Source organism: Palaemon carinicauda, chromosome 32 (genome assembly GCF_036898095.1).
Source record: "Palaemon carinicauda isolate YSFRI2023 chromosome 32, ASM3689809v2, whole genome shotgun sequence".
NCBI classification, from domain to species: domain Eukaryota; kingdom Metazoa; phylum Arthropoda; class Malacostraca; order Decapoda; family Palaemonidae; genus Palaemon; species Palaemon carinicauda.
In genome coordinates this window covers 39,741,631-39,753,159 of record NC_090756.1, presented here as the reverse complement: position 1 = coordinate 39,753,159, position 11,529 = coordinate 39,741,631, and positions in this window count along the sequence as shown.

The following is an 11,529-nucleotide window of genomic DNA, read 5'->3' as shown; positions in this document are numbered from 1 at the left end:
AACTACTAAGTGTCGTAGCCGATCGAAAACTAACCTGCCTGGCAATTTTCTGGACGGGAATTCGAGACCCATTCGAGCTTGATAGTTTCTTGTAGTGTCTCTAACCTCACCATCCTTTTGAGCTGAGGACGGTTGCTTTGGGGGAATCTATAGGTCTAGCTGCTGTGTCATCAGTAGCCGTTGCCTGGCTTTACCTGGTCTTAGGTAGATGGAGAGATGTCTTGGGCGTTGATCATATGTATATATGGTTATTCTGTAATGCAATGCCAGTGTCCCTTGCCTCTGGCATTGATAAGCAACATTTAAACATGCAGCTAAATTATTTCCTTTTGGGGATTCCATTGGCATCCTGCAGGAATTCATGTAATTGAATCGTTTGTCCAATTCAAAAGTTTTATCTCGCTCTCTTTTGTGGTCGTTATTATCGAATATTGTACGGAGGTTTCGCTATTATTCTTTATAACTAACAGTTTTATTCAAAAGCTATTGATTTAAAGAGGAATCTTTCATTTATGGAATATTGTTTTGATTGCAAATGAAAAAATGGAAAAAAGCAGTTCTTAACTTTTCTCATATAAAATAGAAAATGTTTTAGTTGACGTTTTGTGTGACGAAAACGGTTTTTTTTCCTTTCGTAGAATCACTATAAAAACTTTTTATTATTAGTCATTTTCTTCTTTCGCGGAAATATTAACAAACAGCTGTAAAATGATATAGAATTTAAGTCCAATTATGCTTTTAATGGCTTTTACCTTCAAGTATGAGTGTGAAATACGTTTGTAATTACTTTTAACTTCAAGTGTGGGTGGGAAATATGCTTTCAATTGCATTTAACTTCAAGTAATGGTGTGAAATATGCTTTTATTGCATTTAACTTCAAGTGTGGGTGTGAAATATGCTTTTAATCTTTTAGCTTCAAGTGAGGGTGTGATATATGCTTTTAATTGCGTTTAACTTTAAGTGTTCGAGTGAAATATGCTTTTAATTACATTTAAGATCGTGATAGTTTGAAATATGCTTTCAACTTCAAGTGTGGGTTTGAAATGTGCTTTGAATCGCTTTTAACTTTAAGTGTGGGTGTGAAATATGCTTTGAATTGCTTTTAAGTTCAAGTGTTGGTGGGAAATTTGCTTTTAATTGCTTTTAACTTCAAATGTGGGTGCGAAATAGGCTTTTAATTGCTTTCAACTTCAAGTGTTCGTGTGAAATATGCTTTTAATTACATTCGACTTTAAGTGTTGGTTTGAAATATGCTTTTAATTGCTTTTAACTTCGAGTGTTGGTGGGAAATATGCTTTTAATTGCTTTTAACTTCAAACGTAATTGTGGAATATACTTCTAATTGATTTTAACTTCAAGTGTGGTTTTGAAATATGCTTTTAATTGCTTTTAAATTCAACTGTGAGTGTGAAATATGCTTTTAATTGCTTTTAACTTCAATTGGTGTGTGTGAAATGGGTTGGTGACGATTCGCCATAGCTCATTCGCCGACAACAATTAGCCACCGCCAGTTCGCCACCAGCTTTTCGCCACTTGGACCATTTCGCCACCGGGACATTTCGCCACCAGAAACATAACTACAGCTGTTTACTTCATTCCCCTCTGCAGTTTTCTTTTATTTTGGCAGTTTTAACTATTTTACTGCAAAGTGTAAATAAAAGGAATGTAAAAAATAAACATTTTATTATGTAAAAAAAAGTTAAAAGTAATTCAAACATTTTATTGTTTACGAACAAGTAAAAAAAATATATTGGTTTGCATCTTAAAAAAATAGAAACTTTAGTTTATCTGATAGTTATGGGCTATTCCTTTGAGATATTCCAAAGCGTCTCTTTCATTGTTGTACTCGAGAACAATTTTCTTTATTCTTTCATCAGCGCTTCTATATTTTTTCAGCTTTAATGGTGGTCTGCGTCCTACTATCTGTTGTTCCATATATAAAATTCTTCCCTTTTGTAATTTCATTAGAGTTTCTATAAATTTCCATATGGGTGGGGGGTTAGCTCCAAGTCCAAAAGCAATTCTGCGATGAGCAGCTTCCGCGTGGTTATTTGTTCGATCTTCATCATTTAAAGTAGTTTCATATTACGACCATATATCATGTACCCAGGATTCTCTTCCAAATATAATGATACAGTTACTTTCTGGACCACTATCAGACAAAAGAAACCTTTCTTCCGATAAGTTATCAGGTTTATACATTTGATATGCAGTCGGAATGGCCAACTGCAGAAGATCGGTAGGATTTGCTCACGCTAAGCTAATATCATTTCTTTTTCGTCTAGTTATTTCCTTCATGCTGTCCAACGTTGGTAATGATGCTTGCACTGATAAAGGCCCATTAGATATACATTCATTCATAAGAACACCAGGTACTTCTTGTGATTCTTCTGCACACCGTTTTGAATTTACTTTTACTTTAGCAACTTGTACACTTGCTGCAGAGAACGAATGAGTGTGTTCATTTTTTTTTCACATTGCTATTCCTGGTGTGGATCCGTCCGCTGCATCTCCCCCTTTGTTCGCATCGCCAAAATTTGATGTTTGGATCACTCTTGGATGATTTATCAAAAACGTAAATAAAATCATCGTGGCGAAATTTCTCTTTTCCGCGTTCGGAAAAAATATCTGTTTCGATTTGGAGGGCTTGAGGAAGACTGATAAAAATATTAAGAAAATATTTACTCTTTTTTTAAATAAAAAAGTAAACAGACTTGTTATGCTTGTAAAAAATCTAAGCTAACGACCTTGTTAAACTATAAAAATTTTAAATTATTAAATTTCCAGAGTTATCCAGCTAAAAGAAAAAAAAAAAAAAGGAAAAAAAAAAAAAAAAAACGATTGCCACATACGCTTATAATGGGAGCACTTATTCTTTCGCCGGTGGCGAATCAGCTGTGGTGAAATGGCATCGGAGGCGAATGGGCGGTGGCTAACTGCCAATGGCTAACTGTCGGCGGCGAATCGGCAGCGGCGAATGGTCCCATCCCCGCGTGAAATATGCTTGTAAATGCTTTTATCCTCAAGTGTGGGTTTGATTCTGCTTAAAATCCTGTCTGCTTGTGATTGAAATTATGAAGGGAATTTCATACGTAGTTTTTTTTAGTGATTCTATAGAAAACGTAATCTACATGTGATAGAATTTTATGATTCACCCAAAAGCCAAGGGATGAAATCCAGGGTATCAGTCACAACTCTGGGATTCTCTGTCCACTGAATTGCAGACGGGTTTCTATATCTGTATTAAACTGTGGGAAAAGTAGTAACAATGTCTGAGGAGGTTTCGCATGTTTAAAGGTTTAAAGGACGCTCATAAATTTCAGAGGGCATGGACCGTGACATTGCCATAGCAAGCAGGAAAATGCTCTAGAGACTGACTATATTTACATATGATCAACGTCTAAGCCCCCTCTCAATCCTAGCTAGGACTAGGGAGGGCCAGGCAATGGCTGCAGATAACTCAGACGGTAGACCTATAGGCTCCCCAAGGATGGTGTAGTTGCAGACACTAAAGGAACTAGCAAGTTTGAGCGTGACTCGAACCCCAGTCCGGCGATCACCAGGCAAGGACGTTACCAATAGCCATTTAACATTATGGAAAGCATCTGAGGACTTCCTGAAAGGCTGTTGAGGACAGAGCAAAGGATTTGACTGTAGCATTTGTTTGAGAAAAGATAAAGTGAGGTTCTCATAGAATTGGCAGCTTTGAAGGACTTTGATAATGGACAGATAAATAGACAAATTTATGATTTTAATAAAGTCAGTTTGATAAAAAAAAAAAAGAAAAAAAAAGAAGAAAAAAAAAGAAACATAAAAAGAGTTGAATAAAAAAAATAAGTTTTGAGTTAAGAATGGCTCAGCGGAAGAAAATTAAGGACAGAGAAAGTCATAAAGAAACTTTTGAGAAAAGTTTAGTGTAAGGGAAAAAGAACTATTTGAAATACGGTCATTAGACGAAAGAAATGACTTTTTGTCGACATACAAAATGATGAACGAAAAAGTAATACAGGAAGTGGAAAAGAATAACCGAGTAAAAAAAAAAAAAAAGGAAGTTATAATAGTATTGTGAACAGACGGAAAATTAAGGATACATAAATTTAGTATAGATCAAAATTCCTAAAAATCTATATTTTTTATATCGAAAGAATGTATTTTAGTGTAGTGAATATTTAGATCTAGAATGAATAATAAAATTCTAAGATCTATAATTTTTGGGAATAATCGAGTAAATCTAAGAAAAAAAGGTATGAGTGTCGTGAACGAAACTATTATTATAAAAAAAGATTTAGTATTATCAAAACTGATTTAGAATGGAGAAAAGTTCTGAAATCTATTTTTTCGGGCCGAAATCGGTGATACATCCGTCTTGATATCATTCCACTATTTTTCAAAATTATAATTTTGACGCAATCAGTCTTATCCTATGACTATAATAACTAACTTTTGGCATGATGGGGAAACTTATGCCACAGCCAAACAAGGCAGGAATGCCAGGGTTTATTAGCATTGAGCTCTTCAAGGGGAAAGTTTGGGGGCAAAATCACTGCCTGATTAAGACCCTTTGTGGCCCTTAGGCTAAAAGTGCGATAAGGGGGTTCTAAGGGTTAGAGTTCTCTTGCTTGAGGGTACACTCAGGCAAGCTATACAATTAGTTACCTTATTTCCTTTCCTCACTCTGGTTTTTTCCCTGTTGGAGCCATTAGGCTTGTAGCATCTTGCTTTCCCAACAAGGGTTAGGATTGTAGCTTAGTTAATAATAATAATAATAATAATAATAATAATAATAATAATAATAATAATAATAATATTTTCAAAGCCTCTGTACCATATCTTCCACTGTCTTGCTTAAGAGTTCTCTTGGTTGAGGGAACACTCAGGCACGCTATTCAATTTGTTTCTTTATTTACTTTTCTCACTCGGCTTTTTTTCCTGTTGGAGCTTTTGGGCTTATAGCATCTTGCTTTTCCAGCTACGGTTGTAGCTTAGTAATAATAATAATAATAATAATAATAATAATAATAATAATATTGTCATAGCCTCTGTATCGTGATCTTCCACAGTCTTGGGTTAGAGTTCTCTTGCTTGAGGGTACACTCAGGCAAGCTATCCAATCTGTTACCTTATTTCCTTTCCTCACTCGGGTTTTTTCCCAGTTGGATCCCTTGGGCTTATCGCATCTTGCTTTCCCAACTAGGGTTAGGGTTGTACCTTAGCTAATAATAATAATAATAATAATAATAATAATAATAATAATAATAATAATAATAATGATAATAATAATAATAATACCATAGCCTATGTACCAATATCTTCCACTGTCTTGGGTTAAAGTTCTCTTGCTTGAGGGTATACTTGGGCACGCTATTGAAACTGTTTCCTTATTTGCTTTCCTCACTGAGCTATTTCCCCTGTTGAATGCTATGATCCCAAATGCTCCAACAGGGATAAAAAGCCTAGTAAGGAAAGAAAATAAGGAAAAGAATAAACTACAATAGAAGTAATGAATAATTAATATAAAACATGCTTTTCAGTGGAGGCTCTGAAACCAGGGATGAATAATGAATAATTTCAGTCTTCTGTAATTGTAAACTCTGAGTAAGAGAAACATTTTTTTACGGATATACGAACAAAAGATCAAATGATCTTTAATTAATAAATTTAGTTTTTGGTAATATTTGATTTTTCTCCTCAAATGTCGACACCTAATATGAACTGTACTTTGGAACTGGAATTCACAGATATGAACATTAGATAGGTAGACAAATAGATGGATAGATAGATGGATAGATACTATTACAAAATCTTAACTTCTTTATGAAAAAATAAGTCAATTTTATGAAAGAAGTGAAAAGGAAAAACACATTTTTTTCAGTATCACGAGAAAGCGTTTCTCTCCCCCCCCCCCTCTCTCTCTCTCTCTCTCTCTCTCTCTCTCTCTCTCTCTCTCTCTCTCTCTCTCTCTCTCTATCACGTTTAGGGATAATGGTTCATTATTGAATTTCATGAATTCTTTTTCGCAACGCGCCAAATATAAAATCTATTTTGTTCAGTTCGAAAGTTCTAACTTAAAAGTTACTGTTTTTTTATTTATTTCAACTTTTCACTCCTATTATTATTATTATTATTATTATTATTATTATTATTATTATTAATATTATTATTATTATTATTATTATTATTATTAATTTATACATTTTCCTGCTCTAGAAAATGAACAGAAAAGTAATCTGCTAAACTATTGATAATTTTGATCAAGTGATTCAAATTCACCTGAACAAGTCCATCAAAAGTATTATATTAATATCAGCGTTGTAGAGCTTGTAAATTTTTCATCATTATTCATATTATAAACATTATCGACTAAAGAAAAGTAAACACTTAAGACATATCTACCGTTTTTCCTTCTCGATGATATTGAAAGTAAATGAATCCACGCAGAAATCTGTGCGGTGGACTTTCGTTAAAAATATTACATTTCATGTTTAAACCGTTGTTAATATTCACACACATTGCTACATTAAGCATATGCTTCTTTCACTGTTTTACAAGGAGAGAGAGAGAGAGAGAGAGAGGAGAGAGAGAGAGAGAGAGAGAGAGAGAGAGTGAGAGAGAGAGAGAAACCATTTAAAGATCAAATGATAAAGTCATAGACTTAGGGTCAGGGAATGGGATCTGCCGCCCTTGGTGCACACATCCCATAAAGCCTCTGTGATTTACAAAACGGAGATATTCCCATTAGCACTTCCAGTGTAATATCTAATTTATCCTCAGGTGGTTCTAGAACTTGGCGATAAAACATGAGAGAAATGTTGCGTGTAGTGGTGTGTGGCATGATCCTGCATAGTTGCCACATGTCCCTATCAAGCTCAATTCTAACTTTAATAACCCCGAACACAATGATCATTCCATGTCAATACAATCCCCAACAGCCACATTATAGGTTAGGTCATGATATAAATGGCAATGTCAAGGGAATGTATCACCATTAAATGGCTGAATGTTGTTGCATTCATAATGCTTTTGTATTTCATTTTCCGGTTGATATATTCGAATCAGTTGTTAATGAGCGAATATTTCATTGATTCAACCACGGTAGAATTTATCAAAAGTTCAAACGGTTTGAATATTTGAATCTGGTTTTCATGCGAGATTAATCGCTTGTTCATTGTGCCTATATATGAATGTGAGTTAATGTGTGCATTTAATGAATTTAGATAAAACGTGAATATTTATTTTTATTATAATATATACACCAACAAAAGCAGCCGTTCCACTGTAAGAGAAAGGCCCCAAACATTGCTCTTATTCATATCTGGGGTTTGGAAATTTTCACTATTTTTCATCACCATGCTGGCTAGTGCGGATTGGTGATGTTGAGAGATTCACGTGTGATTACTCACAGCAAACCAACGTAGTATGGATGGTCCTGACTAGTACAGCTTTGCTGAATATGTCAATGCAAAAACTTTTTCACCCCGTTAAGATAACCCAACTCAGAAATATATATATATATATATATATTATATATATATATATATATATATATATATATATATATATATATATATACAGATAAAGAAATACGATGGATTTGCGAACTAAGAAGGTCTGCGGGTATAGACTGGCAAAGAAAGACCATAAACATTTACAAGTGGAAGGACATGTCATGGGCCTTTGTTCTACAGTGGACTAGTAACGGCTGATGGTGATGATGATGATGATGATGACGACAATGATGATATATGTTTGGAGTGTGTTATCATATGCATATCTCTTTGTATTAATAAATCAGTTTGCTATTGAGTCGTAATAAAACAAGACGAATGACGCAATCGGGAGAGGGAGACTCCACCAATAGGAAAGGAGGTGAGATGGTGTGGGAATACGAATGCAGGAGACAAAATCAAAAGAGAGACAAAATCGAAAGCAACAGACAAAATCGAAAGAGAGAGAAAAAATCGAACCCAAGATACAAAATCGAAAGTAAGACAAAATCGAAAGCAAGAGACAAAATTGAACGTAAGACAAAATCGAAAGCCGGTTTTTGGGACTAAAGGTAAAGGTGTCTGGTTTCAGTTCAAGTTTTATCAGAATAGATACTCGACAGAACGTCAGCTGGGCAAGCCTAAACCCCCCACTGTGGTGCATAAGCACAGTAGTGGCCTCCCCAGTAAACAGCTTAAAATCACGGTTCCGAGATAGGATCGATCTGCTGCCATGCGAATACTAGGCGAGCACATTACCACTGTACTAGCCCTATCCGTGAGTGTGAAAGGTGTGCTTGCTTAGTTTTTAAATCAATAACAGACTAACAATTATGAATTCCATTGTAATTTGTATAGAAAACATTGCTTATGTTACCAGATGGTTTATTTTATTAACTATTGCAAATCTAGTTGTCATGCGAATATCTTGAACCTTTTTAATCCAATCATATATACTTAAGAAAATTACTTGCCGTTCTTAACGTTATTTTTTCTTTTTCCTATTTCAAATGTAGTGATACGGATATCCCAAAAATATTTATAGAACAAAAAGGTCTACATTTGCAAAGGTTCAATCCATAATGGCAAACTCGTTGGGTGATTTAGGATATTCATTAACTAGGTCATAGATTTACTCGTGAACTCTCAATAAACGTTAACGATTCCATTAAACGAACTTTCATATATTTGGTTTCGGAATATATTGCGAACAAAATTACACATTCCAGTTAAAACTTAAATTTCAGAATACAATTCCAACTTGAAGTCCAGATTCCAATTCTAACTTCCAATGAACTGTTTTTTCGTCACCTAAATTCCAAAGCTTAAACTTAGATCCTAATGCTAGAGTATTAAAATTTAAACTGAAGCTGAAGCTTGACGAAAAAAAAAAACCATTTCATCGGAAGTTGGAATTGGATTCTGGAATTTGAATTGGAATTGGAGTCTGTAATTTAAGTTGGAATTGGACTCTGGAATTTAAGTTGTAATTTGAATCTGGAATTTAGGTTGGACTTGGAATATGGAATTGAAGTTGGAATTGGAATATGGACTTTTAAGTCGATTCTTCCTTCTGACAGACATTTCATTGAGTAACTAAATCTCTCTTGAATATAAAGAGACTCTTTAGCTATGGTAAACAGCTCTTCTAGGAGAAGAACACTCCAAAATCAAAGCTTTGTTCTCTAATCTTAAGTTCGGCCTTTTGTTTTTGAAAGTTATTTTTTATACATGAAAGCTTTATTTTAATGTTATTGTTGTTCACAAAATATCTAATTATAATTGTTCATCACTTCTCTTATAGGCTATTTGTTTCCTTATTTGATAAATTCGTTCTTCAAAAAGAAAATTACCTTAATGATAAAGAGCCTACTTCTGCCCAACTAAAGATTCGAGCCTTAGAACCAAGTAAATATAAAGGTGACATCAATTCCATACCGTTGGGGGATATAGTAAAGATCACTTACATAAATGACTTTTAGTCTACTTCACTGTCGAAAATGACTTTAATATGGAAAAATCCCATGCATAAAATGATACCTATTATTATTATTATTATTATTATTATTATTATTATTATTATTATTATTATTATTATTATTATCTAGAAGTAATAACTAAGAACATTAACAAAACTGTTGTCTACCAGAACCTTTGAACATAGAGGCATTAGTTCAAGGACCCTTCTACCGCTGGGTAAGTTTTCTCATTCCTCTATAAGAGATAATTGCCATGGAGTGTGTAACACCAATTTTAATCATCTTGATTTTAGCATTATATGTAAAGCTCGATTTGAGACCGAGATAAGACTATTGGAAACATTTTACATAGAAAAACTTCAACCAAAACTAAACCTAGATAACTCTGCTTTCAGCAGAAAAGTGTTTTAAGAACTATTTATTATTTTAAATTATCTTATTTTTCTCATGTCTTTTACAAATTTTTTTTAATGCTTGTATCAATGTATGTTTTTAACTTCACAGAACCTGATGATGGACAAATTGTCCGAAACGTTGTAATAAAGGTGATTGGATGAAGATGATGTTTCGATTTGTGCTTGCACTACAGTTCCTCATTAAACTGTGTTTCCCCTCGTCTGAGAATTACAGAACTGCCGTTTTAAGAATATATGGACAGGAAGCACTACGAGGCGTAAGAAGATGGAAAAAAAAGCCTTCAGAGATGGGAGAAAAACAAAGTTGATATTTTATTTCTGGAAAGATGTCATCAGTATGGCTGTATACCAAAATTTGTCCAGTTTAAGTTGTACAGGCTGCAGCTACAGCGAAGACGATTCTACAAAAATTGGTAGAATTTCTTAATCGAGAAGGAACTTCGACAAAACAAGAAAAACGACACCAAGCTGTATCAAGATTTATTATTATTATTATTATTATTATTATTATTATTAATATTATTAACATCTAAGCTACAACCCTAATTATAAAAGCCCGAGGACTTCAGTAGAGAAAATCTCAATAATGGAGAATTTGAGTCACCTTATTGGAACCTGAGAGAGAGAGAGAGAGAGAGAGAGAGAGAGAGAGAGAGAGAGAGAGAGAGAGAGAGAGAGAGATGTTGTGCTCACCACGAACTTACAATGCTTAGAAAGTTTCTATTTTTTCAGTTACTTTTATGATATAGAAATTTGCGATCTTCTATTTTTCTTTTGTTTGTTATTGTCTGAAGATATTACATCGTTAAAACCAGCATTGAGGATTATAAAGAAAGGAGCTTGATAATTTTTTTAGGTGTAAAATCCTTGACACACATTTATTGAGTTACTGTGACATTTCCTGAGATTTCTCCATTGTACAGAAAAATATGTTGAAAGAATCAGTTCATCCAAGGACATATGTGACCATAAAATAAAGAATAGATCGATGTTATTATCTTTTAGGATCTATCTGTTTTATATGAGGACAGGTAATGGATTAAGAGATAAGAAGAAGTGATATATTTATAGATAAAACTGGTCAGGCTGAGGATGAAGACAAAAGCCCCTCTCGAGACATTCATAAATATTACGTAGAATTCACAGAAAGAGATTTCATTATAAAAGAGCATTAAGGAACAGGATCAAATATTTTATATGAAATATATATAAGTGGTTTAAGTGTTTTTTTTTCCACTTCTATTGGACAAACAAACAACAAACTACAAGCAACATTAATATATAACATAGAATTTCCTTCTACAAATATATATTAGATTTTAAAAAGATTATTCTTAAATTCAAGTATATATATATATATATATATATATGTGTGTGTGTGTGTGTGTGTGTGTGTGTGTTTGTGTGTGTGTGGGGGGGGGATACCTGAACGTGGTAAAAGGGTTTGTGTATCGCCATAATCAGCAAAGCTGTACCAGTCAGGGCCACCTACACTAGTTTGGTTTCCTGTGAGTGATCATACAAAAATCTCCCACCATCACCAATCTGCACTGTCCAACGTGGTGATGAAACTTGGCCAATTCCCAGACATGAATTGACATGTATTAACCATTTGTCCTGCAGTGGAGTAAATACGGTTGCATTTTTGTT